General features: G+C 36.2%; 1 protein-coding gene across 2 annotated transcripts in view; it reads left to right on the top strand.

Annotated features, from left to right (window-relative positions):
• The window catches only part of LOC118189295 (uncharacterized), a 382,580-nt gene that overhangs the window by 262,542 nt on the left and 96,815 nt on the right, over window positions 1–23,223 (top strand). For both annotated transcript variants that reach the window (XM_035359875.2, XM_035359876.2), the window contains one exon: window positions 12,509–12,581. The gene's annotated coding sequence lies outside the window, so the exon portion shown is untranslated. The remainder of the gene's footprint in view (window positions 1–12,508; window positions 12,582–23,223) is intronic.

Genomic DNA, 23,223 nt, shown 5'->3' with positions numbered 1-23,223 from the left:
ACATCATATATATTGCTTGATGAACTCAAGCGCCAACCAGTGCTTCATATAGCCATTGCTTAAGGTGTCCATGATGTCCATGAGCGCCTATTCCGACGCGCTGAAGATGACGCAGTTTGGTATTCTCCTTCTACTGTCGGATAGACTGGCAGGCGGGTTAGGAATGCAATTAATACCACAAGAGAACTTTTAGTCCAAAATGATGGCTGTAATAAGGACATTTTTGCTACCAGTTCGGCGATGATTCTAAGCAAAATATAAAGGCGATATTATTTTTCTATTGCAAAATAAATGGTGGCTTATTTTTCCTTAACTGATGGAAACCCGAGAGCAATTTGTGGAAAGCATAGATCGGCAGTATGAAGAAACTAATAATAGAAGATGTATTAAAAGAAGCGAAAAATTGCTTCGCAAACGAAACATGCGCTTCTTATTCCTCTATCTCATCTATGTTCTGCGAATATTCCTGAGGGCTCATTTAATATCTTGGACAACGTAAAAACTTGTTGCGTTCCACAATGATAGTGGATCGCTTGAAGCAAGATTTTTCGCAAACAAAAGGCTAATTTTTTTTTTTTTTTTTTTTTTTAAATTTCTAATCGCCGTTATTATTGCTTTTTAGCAATTTGCTTACATTTATGTGATGTTCAGGCTGTTTGTTTATTTATTTATTTATTTTTTTAATACGACTGAGCACGTGAGAGCGGGGAGGCTTGTCTTCCTAGAGGAAGATGAAGCTGAAAGGAACTGGCTCATATTTACGTTACACATGGAAAAAAAATATGAAAACTCTCATACAACAGCCATTTCATTGGGATTTGAAATCTTGAGCATAATTGCAATACTAAGTGGTCTTATCCACTCCAGCCACTGATGGATGAACTGAACTCAATCATAGAATATTATATGCAAACTCAGCTTTGATCCTCTTCGCATACATAAATTAGTTCCGCATTTTGGCTATTATATGCAATTTTTACAAGCACTCCTTTGAAGTAAAAACCTTCCTTACATATATTTTAATCTTATTGTTGAATTTATTTTTCGATGCATGGGATTATCCTGGCAAGTCACATTTAACTGCGTAAAACTTTATTTTGAGATCGAGATTCCTAAGGAATAGAATGATTCTAAATCCAAGTTTTCCTTCCGGACTGATACAAACTTGACTGGAAATTGATCGGAACAAAGTAGTGAAACGGTGAGAATTTCTTTTCTAGGTATCATTCAGTAGTGGAGAAAGGGGGAAGTAAACCAAGAAGGGGCGACCTTTTTTTTTAGCTTGGGAATGAATAGGTCGGCAAACACTAGTGTCTGGAGGTCTGGAGGAAAAGTGAAATCAAGTGGGTTGTTAGTAATGCATCCTGCCATGTTAACTGTTGATGCTGTTTTATTTTACTTTCTGATGCAAGTTTCGCGACTTCCGAACTCCTTTAAAAGGATTTATCTTTGCACTTGCGATTTAGAAGCAACGAATCAGAATATTTCTTTGGAGTTTGAGACTTATTCACATTTCGCCTGATTAAAATATTTTAGTATGGGAAAAGATTTTTGTGTATTGAAGCTTTTGCTGCTTTCACGTTGACCGAAATCTAGTTAAATTGAGTATTTCTCGCGGCTGACTAAAATTGGAGTTAAATAGATAAATATATCACCCGAAGAGATTGTAAAAAATATAATTCGTACATTTTAAGACTTTGTAATAGTAAATTCATCAGTCTGCTGCAATTGGATTTCTTTTTTTGTGTTTGTTTCTCTTTAAGTTTAAGTAACTTTGCATGTTTCTGTATTTTTCGTGATAATTTGCTCTTTAAACATGTTTTCTGAACCACTGTAGCTGGTGATTTTTATTTTTAACTTTATCAGTTTTTATTTATTCGTATAAAAAGAACCTTTATTTAAAAAGAAAAATAGTACCTGGTTTTACATTTAATACCATTTTATTGGCTTACCTTCTGTTTAAAAGTGTGTATACATTGCTTTAAGGAAGAATTTATTTTTAAGCATGCTCAGCAATTAATTTTTTTCTGATTAAGTTTTTTCTAAGCTTTTCTTTTAATTACTTTTTTTCCTTTATATATAGGGTATAAGCATTTTATTCATTCCATGATATGCTAATAAATTTCTAAAAAAATTTTAAAAATTTTACATTCATAGCTTACTGCATTCTCAGCGATCAGTCAAATACACGCTTGCTCAAAATGTAAGCAACAAAGGAAAACACGGAATGCGTGAAACTGATCCAAGAGGTTGGTGTGGCTTTACTAGACCACACAGCAAACACATGTATTATGACCATCACATCGCGAAAGACCAAATGGTTCGGAAGAATGAACAATGGAAACATCGCGCCAATAATGGGTATGGTACCCTCTTGCTGAAATGCATGCTTGATAATGGCGAGGCAAGCTGGATTTTTACTAAGAGCTTTATAAAAACATGTCTGGAGGCACACTGTGACCTGCTATCCGTCGTCGCAACATGTCCCAGACATGTTGTATGGGATTCATGTTCTGTGATCTATCAAGTCACGGGAGATGTGGAATGGTTTCACTCTCCAGATAACTATGCACCACTCGAGCTCTATGCGGTTGGGCGTTACTATCAATAAATATCGAGGCGGTACCCATTGCAGCAAGTTGCTATCCCAGCCCATACAAGTAAGCTTCCTCTTCTGTAATGGTTTCTTTCGACGATGTTTGGCGCCGGATAGCATATTCCTGGCTCTCGCCATATTATTGCCTTTCGGGAATCTCTCTGAATGTTAAATCGAGACTCAACCGTAAAGAGTACCTTTTCCTTATTGCTCTGCCGTCCATCTGCGATGTTCACGGGCATAATTCAAACGCGCTGTAACATGCGAAAGGGACAAAGGAACATGAACCACAGGTCATCGGACATAGATTAAACTTTCATGCAGTCGACGCGACGCTGTTTGGCAGGACATTGGCTGTCCTACAGCAGCAGAGAGATGCGACGCCGGCTGTCTTGCTGTTTTAATGATCTACGGCGTCTGGCACACAGCAACAGGAAGCGATCATCTACTGCTGTGGTAATCCTCCGGCGTCTTCTACAGGTGTTTTGATTCCTTTGGTAACTATTCCAAAGCCTCTAGATGATACTACGATGCATATTCAGTTCTCTTGCAACAGCGAATTGTCTTGCACCAGCATGCAACAGCTTACAGCCCTCCAACTCATATCATCGTGCAAATGCTGCCTTCGGCTCATGCTTTTCTCTTTGACTATCTCGAATTATACAGAACTATAGCTGCTTGCGAACTGAAACATAGTTTCGGCGTGCCCCTTTTAAAGCATTGTGGTGCAACTGCGGAATTGCGTTTTATGCTAATTTTGGTTGCCTATTTGAATTCGGCGATGCAGCTTCTTATATGTAAATTGTATGTTTTAATTACTCTTTTCACATTCATACCTTTTCTTCAAGCGTTTGTTGCTTATTTTTTTAGCACGAGTGTATATAGTTCCAGGGAACGTATTTGATCATAAAAAATGCGATTGCTTCGTAAAAGTAACAATTAACAAGGAAGCTAAAGAAGTTGGGATACATGTATAAGATTTCTGAACTACTGGCATGTGAAGTACTTTCAAGTAGCTGTGCAGAATGAAAGCATGTTACCCGTAGTCAGTTCTTAAAGTTTTCGTAGTCCACTAATAGTTTTTTTTTTTTTTTTTTTAAATACAGCTGAAAATGTTTTGTGGAATTTTAATTTTTACATGATTCGCAATCTCTGAAACATAAGTATCGTACCTTACATGCATATATTTGAACTCCGGAAATTTGCAGCGGATAATATTTTTTTCTTTTTAATATTTTTTTAATCTTTAACGTAAGCTTTACCTTAAAGGTTTTTGTAAAATAGCACCTCTTAAGGAATATACAATTTAAATAATTTAGTTTCATGTTTTTTCAATTTCTAATTTTTTTTTCATTGTTCTAAATCTCGTCTATCTCAACTCCTAATTTGAAACGTGTTTTGCGAATTTGCGTTTCGTGCTTACATTTCATTGGAAATTTAATGAAAATTACCTGTGAAGCTTGCAGAGTCATTAGGTTTATTTTTTTATGCGGGAGAGGGGAAAAATATGATATGCCATCGCCAGGATATGAGCTCCAGACTTCCCGAATACGCTTTGAGTCTGCCTGCAGTTACACCGTGAAGGTATTCGGAAATGAGGGAGAAGATACGTAATAAACTGTCCAAAGTTATGAAAGTAGCACATCTTTCTCGTTACACAGAAATTTTATACGAAATATGTAGCAACATAATTTTTTAACGTACAAATGAAAATAGTTAACTAGAGTGAGCATTCAGGTCGTTAGTTGAGCATGAAGAAATTTCCCGTGAAAATTTTGCACAAAATATTAGTTCCATAAAGGATTCCATAAGGGTTTCATAATTTTTTGTAAGATAATAGGACAAAATAATAATTCCATAAAAATTTCATATCAGAAATTGTGACTGGTGTTGGATTATCAAAGAATAAATTCTTTCATGCTATCAAAAGAGTACGCAGGCGGTTCTATACGAGGAAAATACTCTTTTGTAATTCTACTTTTAAAAATATGTGTTTAGAATTCATTTATTTGCTTTGCAAGGGTTGTATTATTTTTTACAGCATGGCTATAAATACATTGTAAACTGTAAACGAATTTAAGCACTAATTTGTGATAAATCAATTTGCATAATGTAATTTACATTAAAACTGATAACATTTTCATCAGTTTTGATAAGATTCATGATAAAATAATCAGAAAATTTTATTGATTAAAACTTGTCTAATAGAATAAATACTTAATTTTTTAAAAAACTAAAAAAAGAAATCGAAATTCTAAAACTTAAGAAATTTGTACTTTCAAAGTTGAGGTGTATTTGTGCGAGTCCATTTAAAGAGAATCAAAGAGTTATACTCTAGTTCTGGTTTGGTTTATGTGATTACGGCAAAGCATCGAGAGCTATCTGCCTAAGGAGTGGGATGCCTTCCTGAATGACATTTTAAAGGAAACTGGCTCGTATGCACGTTACACATGAGGAAAATCATGAAAGCGCGTATGTAACCAGCCCGTTCGCGGGATTCGAGCCTCGGACGGAACTACCAGTGTTCAGCAACATTACTGCTCGACCACTGGCTGTCCTACTCTAGTTTAGTGTTATTAAATTAGCAACAGTGATAGTTGTTGTAAAAGAAGTATCAGCTATGAAGTTCGACTGCAATAACTGGGAGAGAAAGAGAAAGAAATATTCCGTAGTTAAAGACAAAAAAAAATTCGGCAAACTGAAATGAATCATTTTATATCAATTTGTTATGAAATAGTGTTGAAAGTGTAAGAGGTACAATCGGTATTTAACGAACATAAAAAGAGTGTATTTTTGAAAATGGAGGTGGATAAAAATTTAAATGATATGGTTCTGTGTAAGTGGAAGGAAATATGAATAGAATTGTCGTGCGTTTAACCACGTAACATCCACAAAACATTATTTTGGATAACCGTTATATTACTGTGTTGCAAATCACGTATTCCCAACCACAGCGAATGCGACAGTGTTACAAAGGAGTGAACATTTCAGCTATCCATCACTTCATTTATTAGTTGCTGCTTGTGTAGACATGTGGATGATTGATTGAGGGCGCATGAATGATATGTTAATGTGTTTGCTGCTGAGTTAATTCTAAATTCTCACGTGTTGCAGCACCATTTCTCGAAGTTTCATTAGAACTAGACTTACTATGCATTGCCCTGACTATGCGATTCCACATACGTTTTTCCCCACTTACAATTATATGCATAACATTATTTATATGATATGTATTTGTATTTATTCATCTTGTATTTCGCCTTTTTCATATTTGTTCTTTTTTCGAAGAGGCCATGAATAATCATGGGTGGAAAATGAATTCTTTTGTCATTTGTTATAGACCTGTGGTCAGCTGTTGTATCAAAAAGATTTTTGTCTAACTCCCTGCGCACAGTTTCTTAACATTTCTTGCATTACTAGTTAAAGTGCATTGTGCAATACAGAAACAGAACGGCAACAATTAAATATTTCTCAAAGCATTTACGTTATAAACTTGGCAAAACAGACACATGTCCTGCCCCAATATGTACAGATGTATCTACTCAAAGAATATGGATATAAAAACAAATGAAGATTTGTATTCATGTTTTTAAAATTTAACCTGCTAGCTTCTGATTTTCATTCTGTTGGGAGAAAGTGTATAAACTGCATGCAATTTTGACCAGCATCTGTAAAGTGTCGGCTGACATGCTTTAGTATAATCTTTGTAAACATGTGTGACTGTAATAATTCTCTGTAGTCAATTAAATTTTTGGCAATCAAAAATGGTTATCAATTAAATTTTCAAAGCACGTACTTATTGCTCTCTTGCTCCTGAACGTCCCCTTATTACCCTTCGAATCAGTAACGCCCCCTCTAGATTTCCTCAGCACCCACGTTGAAAAATTGTGATCTAAAGCAAATATGATAAAACTCCATGTTAACAGAACTACATATACTAACTTCTGAGAAATGTAGTTTGTCCTAAGACAAGTCCGAATTATACTGGTATGCAGGAATGGAAACGTTGTTTTCATGTGTGAGCATGCAGAGAAGTAAAAGAACAGCATGATAGAAAACAAAATGCTTTTAATTGCTCATAATTCCGTTTGCAGAAAGAACTAAAGTTACAGAAGGTGATCAAAATTGCAGCCACGAACATGCGTTTGGTATTATCAGCCCATAGAACTACATGAATTTTGGAAAATTCCTGAGTATTTTGAATTTCTGAAGCAGCTGTGGCAATGCATGCTTACGAAGTTTCCATAACTTTCAACATTGTCATAGACCTGTCATTTGATGTAACTCCAGCAGTAATAAAGGCGTGTTGAAGCTAGCTATCTTACAGGCGAATGAACGGATTACTTCGCCCGATTTACTGATTTGCAAATGTCCTGTCAGAGTGACGACAAAAGTTTAAAGAATTACGTGGCATTCGACCCTGCATTGCTATCACAATTCAATTTGTCTTCGTGCACTCAACCGCTCCTCGAAGTTTGTGCAAGATTAGCTGAATCACCCACCCTGTGTAATAAACATGATTACTTATGAGAAAAATAAAGAATTCTTGTACTATTGTTGTGCATTGAGAGAAAGTGTGCATTTGCTGTGCATTTGCTCCAATGATATAGATATCGTATTAATTTTCTCTTCACTTGATTAACAGTACTCAAATAGAAAGAAGATATATGACCATTTTCTTTCAAAGATTTCTGTAGTATTAATTTGAAAAGAGAAATAAAAAAATTTCTATAATCCTAATTCATTTTTCTAAAAAATATGAAAACAGGTATTACAGAAAAATTGCAATTGAGATTCATGAATTATTTTAAATAGAAAGTAATAATACACTCTTTTGCAAAAAACTCGAAGCACCATGAAGGAATTGGTTGTTTTTGATGAAACTGAATATGTGTATAACTCATACACAGATAACAAAATGATTAAAAAATCAAAGTCATAGTACCTGTTCACGGCTCACAGTCACCCATTGAGTGTTTAAATTAGTAGTTGGTCGAACCGCCCCTGGCGGCAATGCATGCTTGAATTCGTTGAGGCAAGGAGTGGTAGAGGTTCCTAATGTCATCCTGCGACACATTCTGCCAGGCATTCATCAGTTGTCGCTCCAGATCTGCGATAATTTTTTGGTGTCCGAATCTTGCGGCCTCCCATGTCCCAGACATGCTGGATTGGCGAAAGGTCTTGTGACCTTGCAAGCCAAGGAAGAGTATCATCTGCACGAAGACAGTCTAGAGATATGCGAGCGGTATGTGGCCTGGCATTATCTTGTTGAAAAACGGCCACAGAATGACGTGCCATGAAGGGTAATGCAACCGGCTGCAGGATGGTCTCAACATATCGTTGAGCTGTTAAAGATGTACGGAGGATGACTAAAGATGCCATGCTGTCATAAGAAATAGCGCCCCACACCATCACACCAGGAGTTATGGCTGTGTGCCTTTGTTAAACAAAGGCTGATTGGGACCGCTGGCCCCGTCCTCTCCAGACACGAACACGGTGGTCATCTGCTTCAAGAGTGAAGCGGGATTCATCGCTGAACACTGTACGATGCCAGTCTTATGGCAGGCATGATGATCGGCTGCGACACGACTCCAGACGACTCCGCCGATGTTGTGGGGTCAAAGGCAAACAAACGTCTTAAAGGCCTTTGTGAGCGTAACCCCGCCTCAGACAAGCGCCGTGAGATGGTGGACGGTACCACGGGAGATATAGACGTGGTTGTAGTGCGATGAATAGTCGGCAATGATACTGTTGGGGCGGTTCGGGCCTGCATTTGTGATCCTATCTTGCCTCGCATTTGTGATCCTTGGTCTTCCAGAGCCTTCATTACGTCGGCAATTCCCTTGTAGCAGCCATTGCTGCCAACATCTTTGCACAGGAGTGTCTGTACGCTGCAGGTAGCGACCTATTGCTCGGTATTACCACCCAGCTTCACGCAACCGTACAATGCCGCCACGTTAGAAGTTGTTTAGTTGTCTGTAAGGTCTTCGATATCGTCTTAATGGCATCTTTAGTTGCTTGTTTACGGAATTACAATTGCAGCAACAAAAAAAGATAAATTTTCCGCCTCTGTTACTGGTTTTATACTTTGCGAATTGCGCACTAGAAATGCGCGCTATATTAGGAATTCCTGTTCATTTGCCTTGAAACTTTGATCATTTGCATATTCGATCAAGATGTTTTTGCATACCAAATTTCGTTACGATTGCAAAAGTCCTTCTTGGTGCTTTGATTCTTTTGCAAAAGAGTCTAGTTTAATTTTTCACTTATAGCCTAACATGAGGTTCATCTTATGAAAATCACACATAGCTTTAAATTATTTTTATATTTTACGAAATATATCTGGTTAATCAGATATTCACCTCAGTGCATCATTATATATTGCATTCCTGATGTCGTTCGGTTAGATTTCAGGTATAGCATTGGGACAGCGTGTTGCAAATGTACTTCTTTTCTGCTGTCTCCGTAGCAAAAACATTTTTAAAAAGAGCATAACTGCTGCGTAAATCGAGCATACAAAAACTGAGTTCTTTGTGTTTTGCTTTTTACTGTGATAATCGGCGCATGCCACAATTCTCGAACTATAATGTATCGAGTCGATATCTGTTTCAGACTGCAAGTATATTCTAAAATTAAAACCTCTGCCCAGTTAAAACACGAAGCAGAAAGAAACAATAAGCCGGAAGAGGCTTATGAGCCTCTGTTTGGCCACAACTGATCTAAAGCAGCCGTGGTGACGGTACCGTATAATTTTCTCCGTCCATTAAACGTGGAAGATAAGACTTTTCGAAACGACCTATAAATTTTTTTCCCTGCTCTGAGTAAATGCGTTGAATTACCAGCATCGAACTCTTACTCTGAAATTGAATCCAAGCGTTTCAGAATCAGAAAAGTTAATGTGCCAAAATTCACATTAACTCAAACAGTAGGTACACTTTTGCAACATTTAAAATTATTTAACTCTCACAATATTTTCCGAAGCTTCTAATAAATATTAATAAAATATTATCATAGCTGAAACTTCGCAATGATAGAAATTCTAATAGAACTTCGAATGTAAATATGCGAATACTTGTTATATTTATGGGTTATTATGCAACACTTATCCTCGCATTCAGATATCCGTATAATATGAAAATTCGTTCATTGAAGTGGTAAATAAAGCAGGGAGATCAGCTTTGGATACTTGATCGTTCAATTATTGAATTAATTGGATGTAGTGTAAGTCCATTATCTTATTGGTTTAATTTAAGTTTCTCTCAATCGAAAAATCAAAGAAAATTTGCATTATTCTGACAGAAATTGCTGATTAATGGTGGGATGAAACATAATTACTATCGATTATTGTAAAGCATCGTATATTTCCTATTAATAGTCTACCATCGATTACTACAAAAAAAAAAAAATATCTCTCCCTTTGATAGTCATATCTTATAAAGCCTGTAATCCCTGAGAGGTTATACGTATATTATACTTATTAAAACAGAATTATAAAAGAAATTGTCTTCTGTTTTTATCTTCTATAATCCAGTTTAAAGATGAGCATTCGTGCGAAAAAGAACCATTTTTATCCATTGTGTTTTCTTGATTTCCTGTTTCGACAAGTTTCCATCAAAAGCAGGTTTCTGCTTTCTTTTCTTTTTTCCTTTTCTCGACCAGAACTTCTCCCAGTTTTATTGTTAGAGCCATTCCTTTCGGTTCTTTTTCTGAGTCTGTTCAAAAAGAAACAAATTCCTTACTTGAAAAATGTTCGGAAATTAAAAAGAATAAGTTCATAAAATAGAAACATACCCATTACGTCGTAGAATTTGATGTACCGTAGGATGACCAAAAGGCTGTAGAATGAGAACGCGTAGTTGTTGCGCTAAATTTACTAAACAGACTGATGCTTGATCTTGCTGAACTCGTAGTATTATATATATATTTTGCGGCGCCGGCACGTTTTTCAATTGCGCTAACATATCCTCCAATTTGGCTATGGAAATCCTCATTTACGTAGAAGGATACTCGTCGTTTGCGAATGCATTATGAATTCTTAAAATATCAGATCAACTCTGAAATAAGTATTTCAGAACGTCGTCTAATGTAAGCATATTTTTTTGGGGGGGGTTGCATGTGTGTGTTGTGGCTGGTTCAGTTTGCAAATATAAATTATACGCAAATTTTTGCATTTAAAATACTTGTTAATTTGTAAATGTCCATCGTATGAGAAGCCAAATTAATAAAATATAAATTCATAAATTTTATGGTCATAAAATTTTATGAGATTTTATGACCTGTCAACTCATCCGGCTTTCCGACATATCGTCCAGTGTCCTGGTAGGTTAATCATTTCGTTTTAAATTTTTAGCCTTCACTAATGAAAGTGTTTTTCGGCAATAAAATTAAATTGTGCAAACAGAAATTTGCATAGTGTAAGTTTCATTATTCAATTAATGAAGCTTAAAATTCAGCAAATTTCATTGCTCTGCTTCTAGTGATCTTCAGCATAATTTTTCGTATTAAATTTTATTTGATCTGAATTGTCTTGATCTAATGTAAACATTTATAGGACTTTATATAAAAAGTTGACCATATGTTTAATCAGTAAATATTTATATTTAATTTTGTTTTACGGCAGTATACAGTACATTACTCAATTTATCCTCACAATAGTATGTATAATTACTCTTAATTTTATTTTTACTATGTTTAAAAGTAATTTGATTAATTAAAGCTTTTCCTCTCTACTAAGGATTTTCTCAGTATAAATATGTCAGAAAATTCTCCAAGAACATAATATTTAGAATACCTAATTAATATTAATATATTTTACGATAGAATCATATTGTAACTGAGTCATGCGTTATAAAGCTAATTTAAATCAATTTTGAGTTCTTTTAAAATGTAGATTAATGGCCGCCGAGCAGTCGAAAACCGTCCGGGAACTCACAGTTTTAGCACCAGAACCTCGGGGTTTCTCATATTTCAAGGTTGGAAGTCGTGGAAGCACATTCTTACTAATTTTTAAATGCTGTATACGTTACTAAGGCAGTATCATGAAAAAAAAAAATATCATTAGTGTAGTTATCATTGCGAATGATTACTGTCAGATATTCTGAAGTGTGAAAACAAATTTAACGAAGCCTTAGATGTAGCTGTATTTTTAAGCATGACAATACCCCCAAATTATAAATAAATAAAATTACTAAAGCAGTTATTTTCATTCCTTTGCCAGTCTGAATAATTAAATTTGTATCACAATTTTAGAGCAAAATAAGTTTACTAATTTAGAAGCAACTCTGAAATTCTTTGAAATGTAACTTTCAGAAGCTATTCGTACACATATTATTTCAAATCCCCTTGCAATTAATGTACTTTCATTCTTTGATTCCCACAGGAGAACAATGCTATTTTATTTTACGGAATACAAAAATATACATGTCATTTGAAGTTATAAGGTTTAACGCAGGTTTTTTCAAACATTTTTGAATTTTTATGCGTCTTGTACGTTTTCTTATAAAGTCAAAGAGTCTTTTTTAACCTCTGCAGTATTATAAATACTTTAATCAAATATTAGAATAACATATTTCGTAAAGAATTCTGTACTTAAGTTCCAGAATGTACAAACCTAACTAATTCTACGTAGTGTTCAAACAATTGAGCACTAAATTTTAGCGTGAGAATGTTTGCAAACAGTTTTAGTACTTTAAAGTCTGTGCTGGAAGTAACGCTGTCTTTACATGTACCTCATGAAAGAAAATTTTCTTTTCATGCATGTTTTAATAAATACAAAAGAAAAACAAGTTCAGTCACTTTTTGTTTTCATAAACATAATATTCTTTCAAGGGTACTTGATATTGATGATACTGACTACACTTTAATCTCCCTCCTTGTATGTCATGTACTTATAATTTCATTTTTCTCTCCTAGGTGACGATTTCGGAAAGAGTGATTTACCCGGACTCGCCTGTGGGGCGGAACTACAAATACGTAGCTATTTGTGGTAAGTCAACAATTTCTGTTGAATTGCATTTATTGTTTGAGACTGCAAGTTTCATAGCAGTATACTTTTTTCATTTGTATATTTTAAATCCAAAATCACTGATCGTACATTGGCTTTTTACATGTTTCAAGATTGGTAAAAATGCGTGTTCATTGCAGTATATTACCCGGCGCTTCTGCATGATTTCAGGGTCACCACAGTGGCAGAGCTTTTGAAAACTATCAAATACTCATATTTCGTCCTGGTTTGGAACCCAGGCAAGAGGACTTGCTGCCTGGTTAGGTTTCGTGATTTCTCCTTAAAACTGTCTTCCATGATGTCATCACTCCACTTGGCCGGATCGAGTGGTTTGCCATATTCAAATAACGTAACCTGACTCCAGGAATTTTAACTTCGTGATGATTCTGGTTGATTATTTTTTGTTAAGAGTTCTGTAAAAACATAGGAATACTTCAAAACAGAAGAGAGACCCGCCAAAGTGAAATGTAAAAATAGCAAAGCAATAAACTTGCGTCTAGCGTAGATTTAGAACTCAATCGATTTCGGGGGCAAGCAAATACAGGTGCCTCTTTATCAGGAGCAAATAAATCTGCAAGATATCTGAGTTTTGCAGATTCATCTGAGACTAAATCTACGCCGAACACAATCTTGTTGCTTTGCTAATTTTATGTCAAGAATACATGTTTAGTATAATATTTCATTACGAGTATCATTCTGTTATGTCCTTGTTATATGCACGGGTATTAAAATGCGAATTGCTCAAGTCGAAAATCGCTTTGGATGATCTTATATACAAATTAAAAATTATTTCATATTAGCCAGAAAGAAATAAAAAAATCAATTTTCCTTACTTCGACTTTAATTTAAGTACACAGATCAATTTCTGTCCGTGATTAAGAGTATAAAAGACAAAATGAGTATCTAAACTCGACGAAAGAGGAGAATTTGACGTGAAAATACGTTAATTGCCGTCTTTTCGCATTTTGCTGTCTTTTAATTAAAATTCAGCCAGATGAGCTGTCCAACTTGATTTCCTGCTGAATGTATTTCCCAGCAACAAATACTGATAACGAGGAAAAGGGATAAAATGTCGGACGTTTCATAGGGCTAATATTTTGTCAGTCTTCTTGAGCCTAAAATAAGTTTAATTAGAGTTTAAATGCAGCTTTGCTCAGAAGAAAAATAAGCGTTTTATTTTGGAGAAAATTCTACGAGTACTTTTTTAATTCCAGTTTTTACTTCCGTGAATAAAAGTGTTGTTTTAAGAATTTAGTTATACGTATGAGAATTTTTAATAATGGTGTCTTATATGCAAGTTCTGGGCTTAGAGCATACGTTTCATTTTCTTTTGACTCAGTTTTTACGTACTTTATTCTTCAAAATGTCTTTCTTTCTATATTTTTCATCTCAGAATATCTTCACATGAGATTTTTCTTTCTCTCTTTCTTTTTCTATTTTGTCCTTTTTTTTCTTTATTTTTCCCCCGTTTTGCTTTCTTTTTATATTTGTAATATATTACCGTTCAAAGAAATTACTTGCACTATTTTAGCGTGGCTTTTTAATTTGAAATTGAAAAATAACAATAATTTGCTTATTATCTTTAAATATAAAACAGAAAACTTGCTTTTCAGTCTTACGATTGAGCATTTGCAAAATAAGACAGTCAGACATTTTCATTTTAGAAACAGTAGTATTATATGCAAATAAATAAATAAAATAAAATTAAGTGAAAATATAATTTGTCTTATCCCTACTGAAAATTTACGAATGTTAAATATTTTTGCCAGAAACCATGTTTCGTGGATTAAATAAACACTGTAGAAACATTGGGTATTTTTTTTTTTTTTTTTTTTTTTTTTTGGAAGCAGAAAAGATGCAAAGTTAACAATGCCTTAGCCGGGAATCGAACCGCGGACCTCTAGAATACCGGACCACCACACCACGAAGGCATGCCAAGACAGTAGGAGAAATACCTTGTAACCCTTATAAATGAGTAAAAATAACTCTATGGTTCAATTTTTAAGGCTTAAGAATTGCACAAAAGCATGTGAAATTTAATTAAAATTTAATCTAACAGATGGTGCAGTTTGGAGTGTTAACAGGTACAGACGTTTGTCCTGATATCTGTGAAAGCTAGATGAGCTCAATAACCGCAAACTGAATGTTAAAACTGTAGGGTCATTAGTATTTCTTTTTTTAAATGCTGGAGACATGAAAACTCTACTATTCCCTTGCCGGGACTCGAACGCTGCAACTCTCAAATATGTGTCGAGTTTACTTCCAATTACACTCCGAAGGCATGCGGAAAGGAGGGAAAAAATACCTTATAAAGTCTGCAATGTATCATAGAGTTTATTATTATGATTTATAAGAACACTGGAGTAAAATCTGCAACATTTGAAGTTCATTTACTACAGTGAAAACTCTTATTACTACGTTATTACTAAAGTTACTACCTTTTTCGGGAAAGCAATTAAACATGGGCAATGAACATAATCATTATTGTCGTTCTGTAACAGGAAAACTTTCCACAAAGGCAAAAATAAGCTAGAGCTGTGAGTGGACGCTTTGGGAAGATTTTACTGAATTTTAGAGTGTAAAATGCATATCTCAAATTGAGTGACTAGAACTCAAAGTTCCAGTCTGTTTTAAATAATTCATTTCCTTGTATCGTGAAGGAACGTAACACTATATCCCAATAGATGTCACTTAAACACAGAGCGGTGCTTAGATACTTTTTTAACTGAAGCAAAGACGTAAATGCCGCGCTTTTAACATGACGTGAAATGGAATGCATTACTACATTCTCATATTCATCAAAGGTAAATGCACTCGTGTGCAAAATTAAGATAATTTGCAAATTATGTATATTTTTACCAAACGTGTTGAACCATAGGTATTAATTATGCAGCCGAAGAATTGCGCAAATTTTCAGAGTCGAATACGAAAGCATACACGCGCGTGTCTGCGCAACTATGATTGTGGAGGAGATACAAGCGCACGAGAGATTTCCGGCGATTTGTGTACTGGTATTCCTTCACGACATTCTCCATATTTCTTGCAAGAGTTGGGTAAATTTTATAAGGTATCAAGTTAAATGAATAGCCACAAACGAATGGAAGGTGCGATGACATAAAGAATTGTCAATAGATTAGAGGCAGGCGATTAACAAGCGCATGTAGCTACAGAGCTCAATGTAACGCCCAGTGTCGTACAGGAGATCTTTAGAGGAATTTACTGGGACTGCACATAAACACATCTCGCATGGCGGAACTGTTTTTATCACTGACGTTTGGCATTACCTGTACTTTCTTTAAGCGGAACATGCCCAGTCTCTCTAAACTGTTTTAATTATCTTTCAATTAATTTTTCCGTTGGTGGAGGTTTATAAATTCATGTCGGAATCGCCTCTGGACTGTTTTCGGTGATTTCGTTTTCTATAACCAAAATATGCACATTGCTTTTTCACCACATGCCACCATTTTGTCTGTAAAAAAAAAAAAAAAAAGTTCCCTGTTGCCATTCCCAAAAATTAGAATAAATTATCTCTCTGTGAATTCCGATTACTTCTTAAAATTACGTTTAAATTTAATTTTGTTATCCGTTGATTAAATTATGGACACCCTACGTACAAAGGCAATCTTCTGTGAGGAGTCTTTAAAGAGAAACTGATCCGTATTTTAGGTTTCACATGGGGAAATACACGAAAACACCCATGCATAATCGCAGTTTGAATTACATAAATCTTTCATTTAAACTATTATAGAGTTACAACTATTTTTGTAACTGATTTGCTGTCAAAACTGAAGTATTACCAAAGAAAATTTTAATTTTTTAAAATTATAATTACCTTAGATAAAGAAAGTTTACTTACTATCGTTATTAACTATGTAAGACTTTTGGGGGGAAGGAGGGCCCATTACTAATATTCGAGCATATCGGTGTTTTAACAATTTTAATACTGCTTACTATACCAGTATTTGGCAATTTTTTCTTTCTCAATAAAATTCTTAAATTTTGAACCTTTCTTTTTTAACTTATTTCATACTGAACAATTCATTTTATTGTTTCAGTATAAATAATACATCAGCTGAGAAAAGGAGAAGCCACATCTTATATCTAATGAAGATACCTAAAGCTTTATAACAGGAATAGAGAAAGAATGGTTAATGCGGTATATTTAGTTTTAGACATTTTTGATTAATTCCTTCGTGCCTCATATAGATGGACTTGTATAAGGTTATATTTACTGGAACAAACTTTAGGCAACCGGCGAGTCAGCCACATTGAATTATTGGAATTTCTTTAGGGTGAAGTGAAAGCGGGAAAAGCTACAATTGAGATTATAAGTAGATAGGAGAGTGTTACTGACGACAGCAGCATGCTGTTTCCTAGGAAAGTTGAGTCTATATATCTCCTTACCACAAACATAAATCACATTCAGTAACTTACTATATCCAGCATTGTTTTAATCGTTAGGAAATACTGTATTCGTTATTGTAGAACCGAACATTTATATGAACAAATGATACCACTAATTTTCTTAATTCAGTTCGTTTGTTTGTAATACCATAATATTTTAATCCCTTTTAGGAATTAATGGAAATAGTGCAATAAAGCAGGGGTGAGCAACTGTTTTCATTCGGGGACCACTTTGTGGGAGCAGGGGGGGGTGTTAGCGGAGGTTAGCACCTTTTAAAATGATTGCATTCATTAGTTATCTTTGAGTTTCAGTAAAAGTATAAATTGTAGCCAAAAAATCAATAAATGTAAATTAGATAAAATAATGGCAGTTCAATTCATTTTGTGCTGATTTCATATCAACTGTAGATGCAGACACATTTAATTTTAGAACCAGTTTAATGGGACAAATGTACTCTATCAAATTTTTCTACAATATATATATTGAGGTTGCTTGATGAGAATCTCTTTATAGCCTGGAAGTTAATATCTTTTAAAGAGCATCTATATTTACTCTACAAGCAAGGAAAACTTTGCTCACAAATAATATATATAGAAAGAGAGAGGCAGACAAACCCAAATACAGAGAAAACGAATTTCTTCATACATGAAAACTTTTTAGCAGACAGATTTGTAAATGTCAACTAATGTCACAGCATTAAACAACATTCCTTTAACAGTGCGATCTGACTGCATGTCAGTTAAGTTCAAGCTGCAACTTCTCAGGCACTGTGTCAGCATCAGTAGTGATGGAATAAGACAGCATATTGAATTTAGGCTCAGTTTCTTTAAAATCCTGAAGTCTTCTTGTAACCTCGTCCTCCAAACTCTGCAGATGATCCCTAATCTTAGCAGAAACACATCATGAACTTCCTGTTTTCCTGCTTGCTTTGCAGATAGACCTATTTTTGCTTTGAATGATTTTACGTGCTTCCACAGCCCCTGTCGCTGCAGTTCAGTTCATTTAATTTCTCAAATACATCAGCTACAAGCATCATCTCATATCTCCACTCCTCACATCCTGTTTTTGTAAAAAATCATGAGATATTTCCTTCGTGTACAGAAATAAGAGGATTTCATTCTGCAATACCCAGACTCAACCACCTCACACTATTTGGTAAATTACGTCTTCATACTTTGCCTCCACATCTCCAAGAAATGATTTGAACTATCGATGGTGGAGTGCTCTTACTCTGATTGTGTTCTCCACACTAACAATAGGATCTGTCATATGCTTTAAGTCCAGTGCAGCTTTACAAAGGCTGTCCTGATGCAAAATGCAATGAAAAGACAAGATATCACTGTCTGTGTCTTCTGTTTGGAACGTGTTTTTTAAATGCTTAACCATACCTACATTTTTTTTCCACTTAAAGTTCTGGCCTCATCTGTTATAAATCTTGCAATTTTGTTTCAGGACAAGCCACTTTTCTCCACACGGTTCACAGCACACTCAAGATAGTCCTAACCAGTCTTTCATTGGTTCTAGGCCAAGTAATTCCTCTGTGATGACTAAATTTCCATTAATGCCACGGATAAAAATGCGTAATTGTTCAGTGTTTTAATTACGTGCGCTGTCATCCGGTGACAAATAAAACCAAACAAAACTTTTGCTCGCAGTCTTCAGCTGTTCTGTGAATTCGTCACTAATTGAGTCAATGCGCCACACTATAATCTAATGAAATACTTTCAAATTTTTTTCTCACATCAGGACACCATACGCTTGCACACTCTAAAATACACTGCTTAATAAGCTCGCCATCCGAACAAGGCTTGCTGCAATCCTGTCTTGTCTCGACAAACTCTGCTTCTGGATTCGAAAGTGTGACTGTTGCTGTTATACTCCCACAATTTGGTACCTTCTATTTTACGGCTATTTATAATCCACCACGAAATCGACTTTCTGAAAATATGTTAAAAACTTACTTCCTGAAGATCAGCAAGTTATTATTGCCGGAGACATGAATGCTAAGCACCTCGAATGGGGATGTCGTCGTTCTAACACCAATGGACGTATTATGCATAATTTTATCTGCAATCATCCTGTCGCATTACATGTACCTTCTGAAGCCACTTATCGTCCTGCCTCTCTAAGTCTCTCGGACATCTTGGATATTATCCTTACAAATACTTCTATCCCTATTTCCTTGGAAGTCAAGGCAGAACTTACATCTGATCATGTACCTGTCATTGCTTCTCTCGGTGTTTCTAAAGACGACCCTCCTATTACCAGAAATAATACTGACTAGATTACTTTTCAGAATATCTTAATCAAACATCCTCCTATTTTCACTTCATTTTCTACCAAACAGGATATCGATCTTGCCATTCAAATCTTCCCTGACAGTATACTGAAAGCTTTCAGAGATGCTACAGTTACCATTCAATTAACTAACAATACTATTCGACTCCCTCGCAGTATCAGAGACATTATCAAAGAAAGAAACCGATTGCTGAAGCTTTGGCACCGTAACTGGGACCCTGCCCTTAAAAGAGAAATGAATATTTTTAATAGAAGAATCAAGAAATTTATCACTGATTTTAAAAAGGAAACAAGAGAAGATTTTATTTCTAAACTTAATATTAATGATGGTTCTTTGTGGAAGTATCTTCAAAATCTTAAAAGACGTAGTATTAACAATAGACCTATTCATACGGATACTAAAATTGCCTAGTCACTTAAAGATAAAGTTGATATTTTCGCTGAATACCTGGAAAAGCAGTTTACTCTTAATATGGAGCCCATGAATCAGACCTTTAAAGATGTTCTGGACAACTATGTGTATTCCTGGCTTCATTCTTCTTCGGCTCATAACATCCCAAGGCTTACTTCTCCGATGGAAATTACTAATATTATTAGATATATCAACATCAAAAAAGCTCCTGGAAGTGATCAAATTACTAATAAAATGCTTCGTAACTTACCTAGAAAATCTTATCAGTAAATTCGCTAGTATTCTCAACGCTTGTCTTACTCTCAACTATTTCCCTGATCCTTGGAAGCAAGTGAAGATCTTTCTTCTTCCCAAACCGGGTAAAGATGTGACCAAACCTGATGGCTATCGTCCAATCAGTTTGTTATCCAGCCTTGGTAAAATTTAAGAAAGACTTATTCTCACAAGATTGGAACCTTTTCTTCACCTGCTACCTAATGATTAGTACGGATTCAGAAAAAACCTCAGTACTACTCGACAACTAGTAAAACTTGTAGAATTTGTGGGATCAGCATTCCATAACAAGCAAAGTGTTGCGCTCCTTATGCTGGACGTGGCAAAAGCCTTTGACCGCGTCTGGCATGAGGGGTTCGTCTTCAGGCTTATCAACTTGGGACTTCCTAGAGAACTCATTCTTCTGATCTTCTCCTTTCTGCAGAACCGCACTTTCTTCATCGCTCAAGGAAATGAAAAATCCAATTCAAGACCTATAAGGCCCAGCGTCCCACGAGGAAGTATTCTCGGTCCAGTGCTATATCTTTTCTGCATATCAGATTTTCCTCACCCTGGTTTGGACAATTACTCTCTGTTAGCATGTTATGCCGAACGATACGGCGATTGCAATTAAATCCATCCAAGCTAATCATGCAATAGACAAAATGCAAAATTACCTCTATGCCGTAGAAGACTGGTGCACAATTTGGCGCGTAAAAATCAATGCTAGCAAGTCACAACTTTTGATTCTTAGCAAAACTAAGAAAAACATTGCTTTAAAAGATCTCTACCTTTTTCAGGAAGCTGTTCCTCTGGTCACAAAGGCCAAATACTTAGGAATTATTTTGAACCAAAGTCTCACATGGTCTAACCACATTAATCGTGTCAAGAGCAAAGCCATGGGCATAATATGCAGATTTCTCCCGATCATTGGAAAATATTCAAATCTTAGCTTGCGTACGAAAAAACATATATATACCACTTGAATTCGACCGATACTTTGTTATGCTGCTCTTGCTTGGAACACGGTCACTCAAACTCAACTGCATCAATTACAAGTACTGCAAAACAAGTTTCTGCGCATTATTACTGATTCACACTATATTATCCGCAATAAACTTTTACACAGAGACTTAAACCTTGAGACGATTCCAGATTACATCAGAAGATCTAATGAAAAATTCTTCAACAAAGCTGTGCAAAAGCGTCAGACCACTTGCAGCTCACATCTTCATGGGAGAAGACGACAACTTTTTCACTTAGCTCCTGAATTGGTAGCTGTTCATATTTCCAATGCATCTGATTTTGATTGAAGTTCTTCTGTAGCTTGAATATTATTCTTGGTGAATTATAAAACTAATGTTGTGATGATATAGTAGTGTTGTAAATAGGTTGCTTAGGTTGTTGTTGAGTTGCTGAAGTGTATTGCGTTGAATAGTTGTATTAAAATTGTGTTGTATTTAGCACTATTGATTGAGGTGTTTAGTTGTATTTGAATTTATCATTGGAACTATTACTGTAGTGTATCTTCTCATATTGTTGTCATTGATTTGCATTGTCTTGGGTCCTTCTTGAAACCTATGATCGCTCGTCACGTTTTGCGAACTTGTCCGATTGGATTGTCTTGCTCCTTTTGGTACTTCTCTTCTTCCCCTTTTCTCCGTTTTCTCATCTGAGATTTTCTCCACGTCCGGATTTCTTTATATCAAGTGCCCTTGGGCTTTAATTCTGGAACCGGCAACATTGCTCTTCGCAATAGCTCGGTTAATTATGGAATTTAAGTCTAAAGGCTTGCTCCGTTAAGGTTGTAGGGAACATGAAACTTGCTTCTGTAGAACAACACTGGTGTGCAAAAATTAAGGACGAGACGGTTTTTTCAATATAACTTTGTATAAAAGCTTTCCAAATCAACACATTTAATACCGTAAGATCCCCAATACGTAAGGACATGAGTAATGTAAGCAACACTTACTAAAAGAGAAATCAGAGGGATAAAAAGAAGCTTTATTGAAAAAGTAGCATGGAGCGCAATGCGACTGAAGGCCGAAACATCCCTGTGATGGGTGTCCAGCAAGGAACATCCGGTCTTTAATAGGGGATATGATCTCCCCTGACTGCTAGGCAGGTTTCACAGCGTCTGCCCATCCTGAGAATAAGGGTGTCAATGAGTTTTTGAGGCATTGCTGCCCATTCGTCTTGCAGCGCCAATCGAAGCTCCGGAATCGTTACTGGTGGTAAGGTACGAGCTGCCAAGCGTCTGCCTAGAAACTCCCATACATGCTCGATGGGAATGAGATCCGGAGATCGTGCCGGCCAATCCATACGTTCAATATCCTCACTCTCTAAGATCTGTTCGGCAGCTACTGTGCGATGATATGGTGCTTTGTCGTCCATGAAAAGGAACTGCGGACCCATAGCGCCTCTAAAAAGACGCACATATAAAAGAAGAATCTCGTTACAATAACGGGTCCCGTTGACTGAACCTGCGTCGAAGATGTGAAGGTCTGTACGACTACCAAGCATGATGCCTCCCCAAACGAGAACACCGCCACCTCCATACCTGTCCCTTTCAATGATGTTCGAGGGATGATTGCGGCTTCCCCGCTCTCTCCAGATGAGTATGCGATGAGAATCGCTACTCAGACTGAATCTGCTCTCATCTGTAAAGAATACTCGTCCCCATTCATTGTCTCTCCAATTCCGGTGTTCCCGGTACCACAGAGAACGCCTTCTCCGATGGGCAGGCGTTAGAGGTACACACCGTACAGGGCGTCGTGCAAACAGACCACCACCGTGCAGTCTTCTGGCCACGGTAAAACGCGATATCGGTCGTCCAGTCGCCTGTGTCGTGTGTCTAGCGATTTCTCCCGCTGTCTGCCGCCTGTTTCTTCTGGCCTGTAAGGCAATATACCGGTCATCTGCTGGTGTTGCTCCTCGTGGACGAATACTAATAAACCCCCGGATAGCTGTTCCTGTAGTTTGAAATTGTCTCCAAAGTCGTGAAACGATGCTGTGAGCAATTCCGAACTCTGCAGCCACACTTGTCACACTGCGGCCTTCTTCCAACTTCCCAATGATTCGACCTCGGGTAAAAGCATCCAGATGTCGTCTAACAGATTGATTATTCGCCATTTCTCGCTGAGGCAGCAAGTCGGTGTGATTTTAACTGCTATACGGCGTGCAATCTCTTTGCCAGAAATACTGATCTTACACCGACAACATGCTTTATACTACTCAGACACTCCCCCATTACGTCT

Source organism: Stegodyphus dumicola, chromosome X1 (genome assembly GCF_044657685.1).
Source record: "Stegodyphus dumicola isolate Sdum_Otavi_A_Nest chromosome X1, ASM4465768v1".
Lineage (NCBI taxonomy): Eukaryota > Metazoa > Arthropoda > Arachnida > Araneae > Eresidae > Stegodyphus > Stegodyphus dumicola.
Note: the sequence above shows the minus strand (reverse complement) of the source record. Positions and strands in the feature narration are given on the sequence as shown.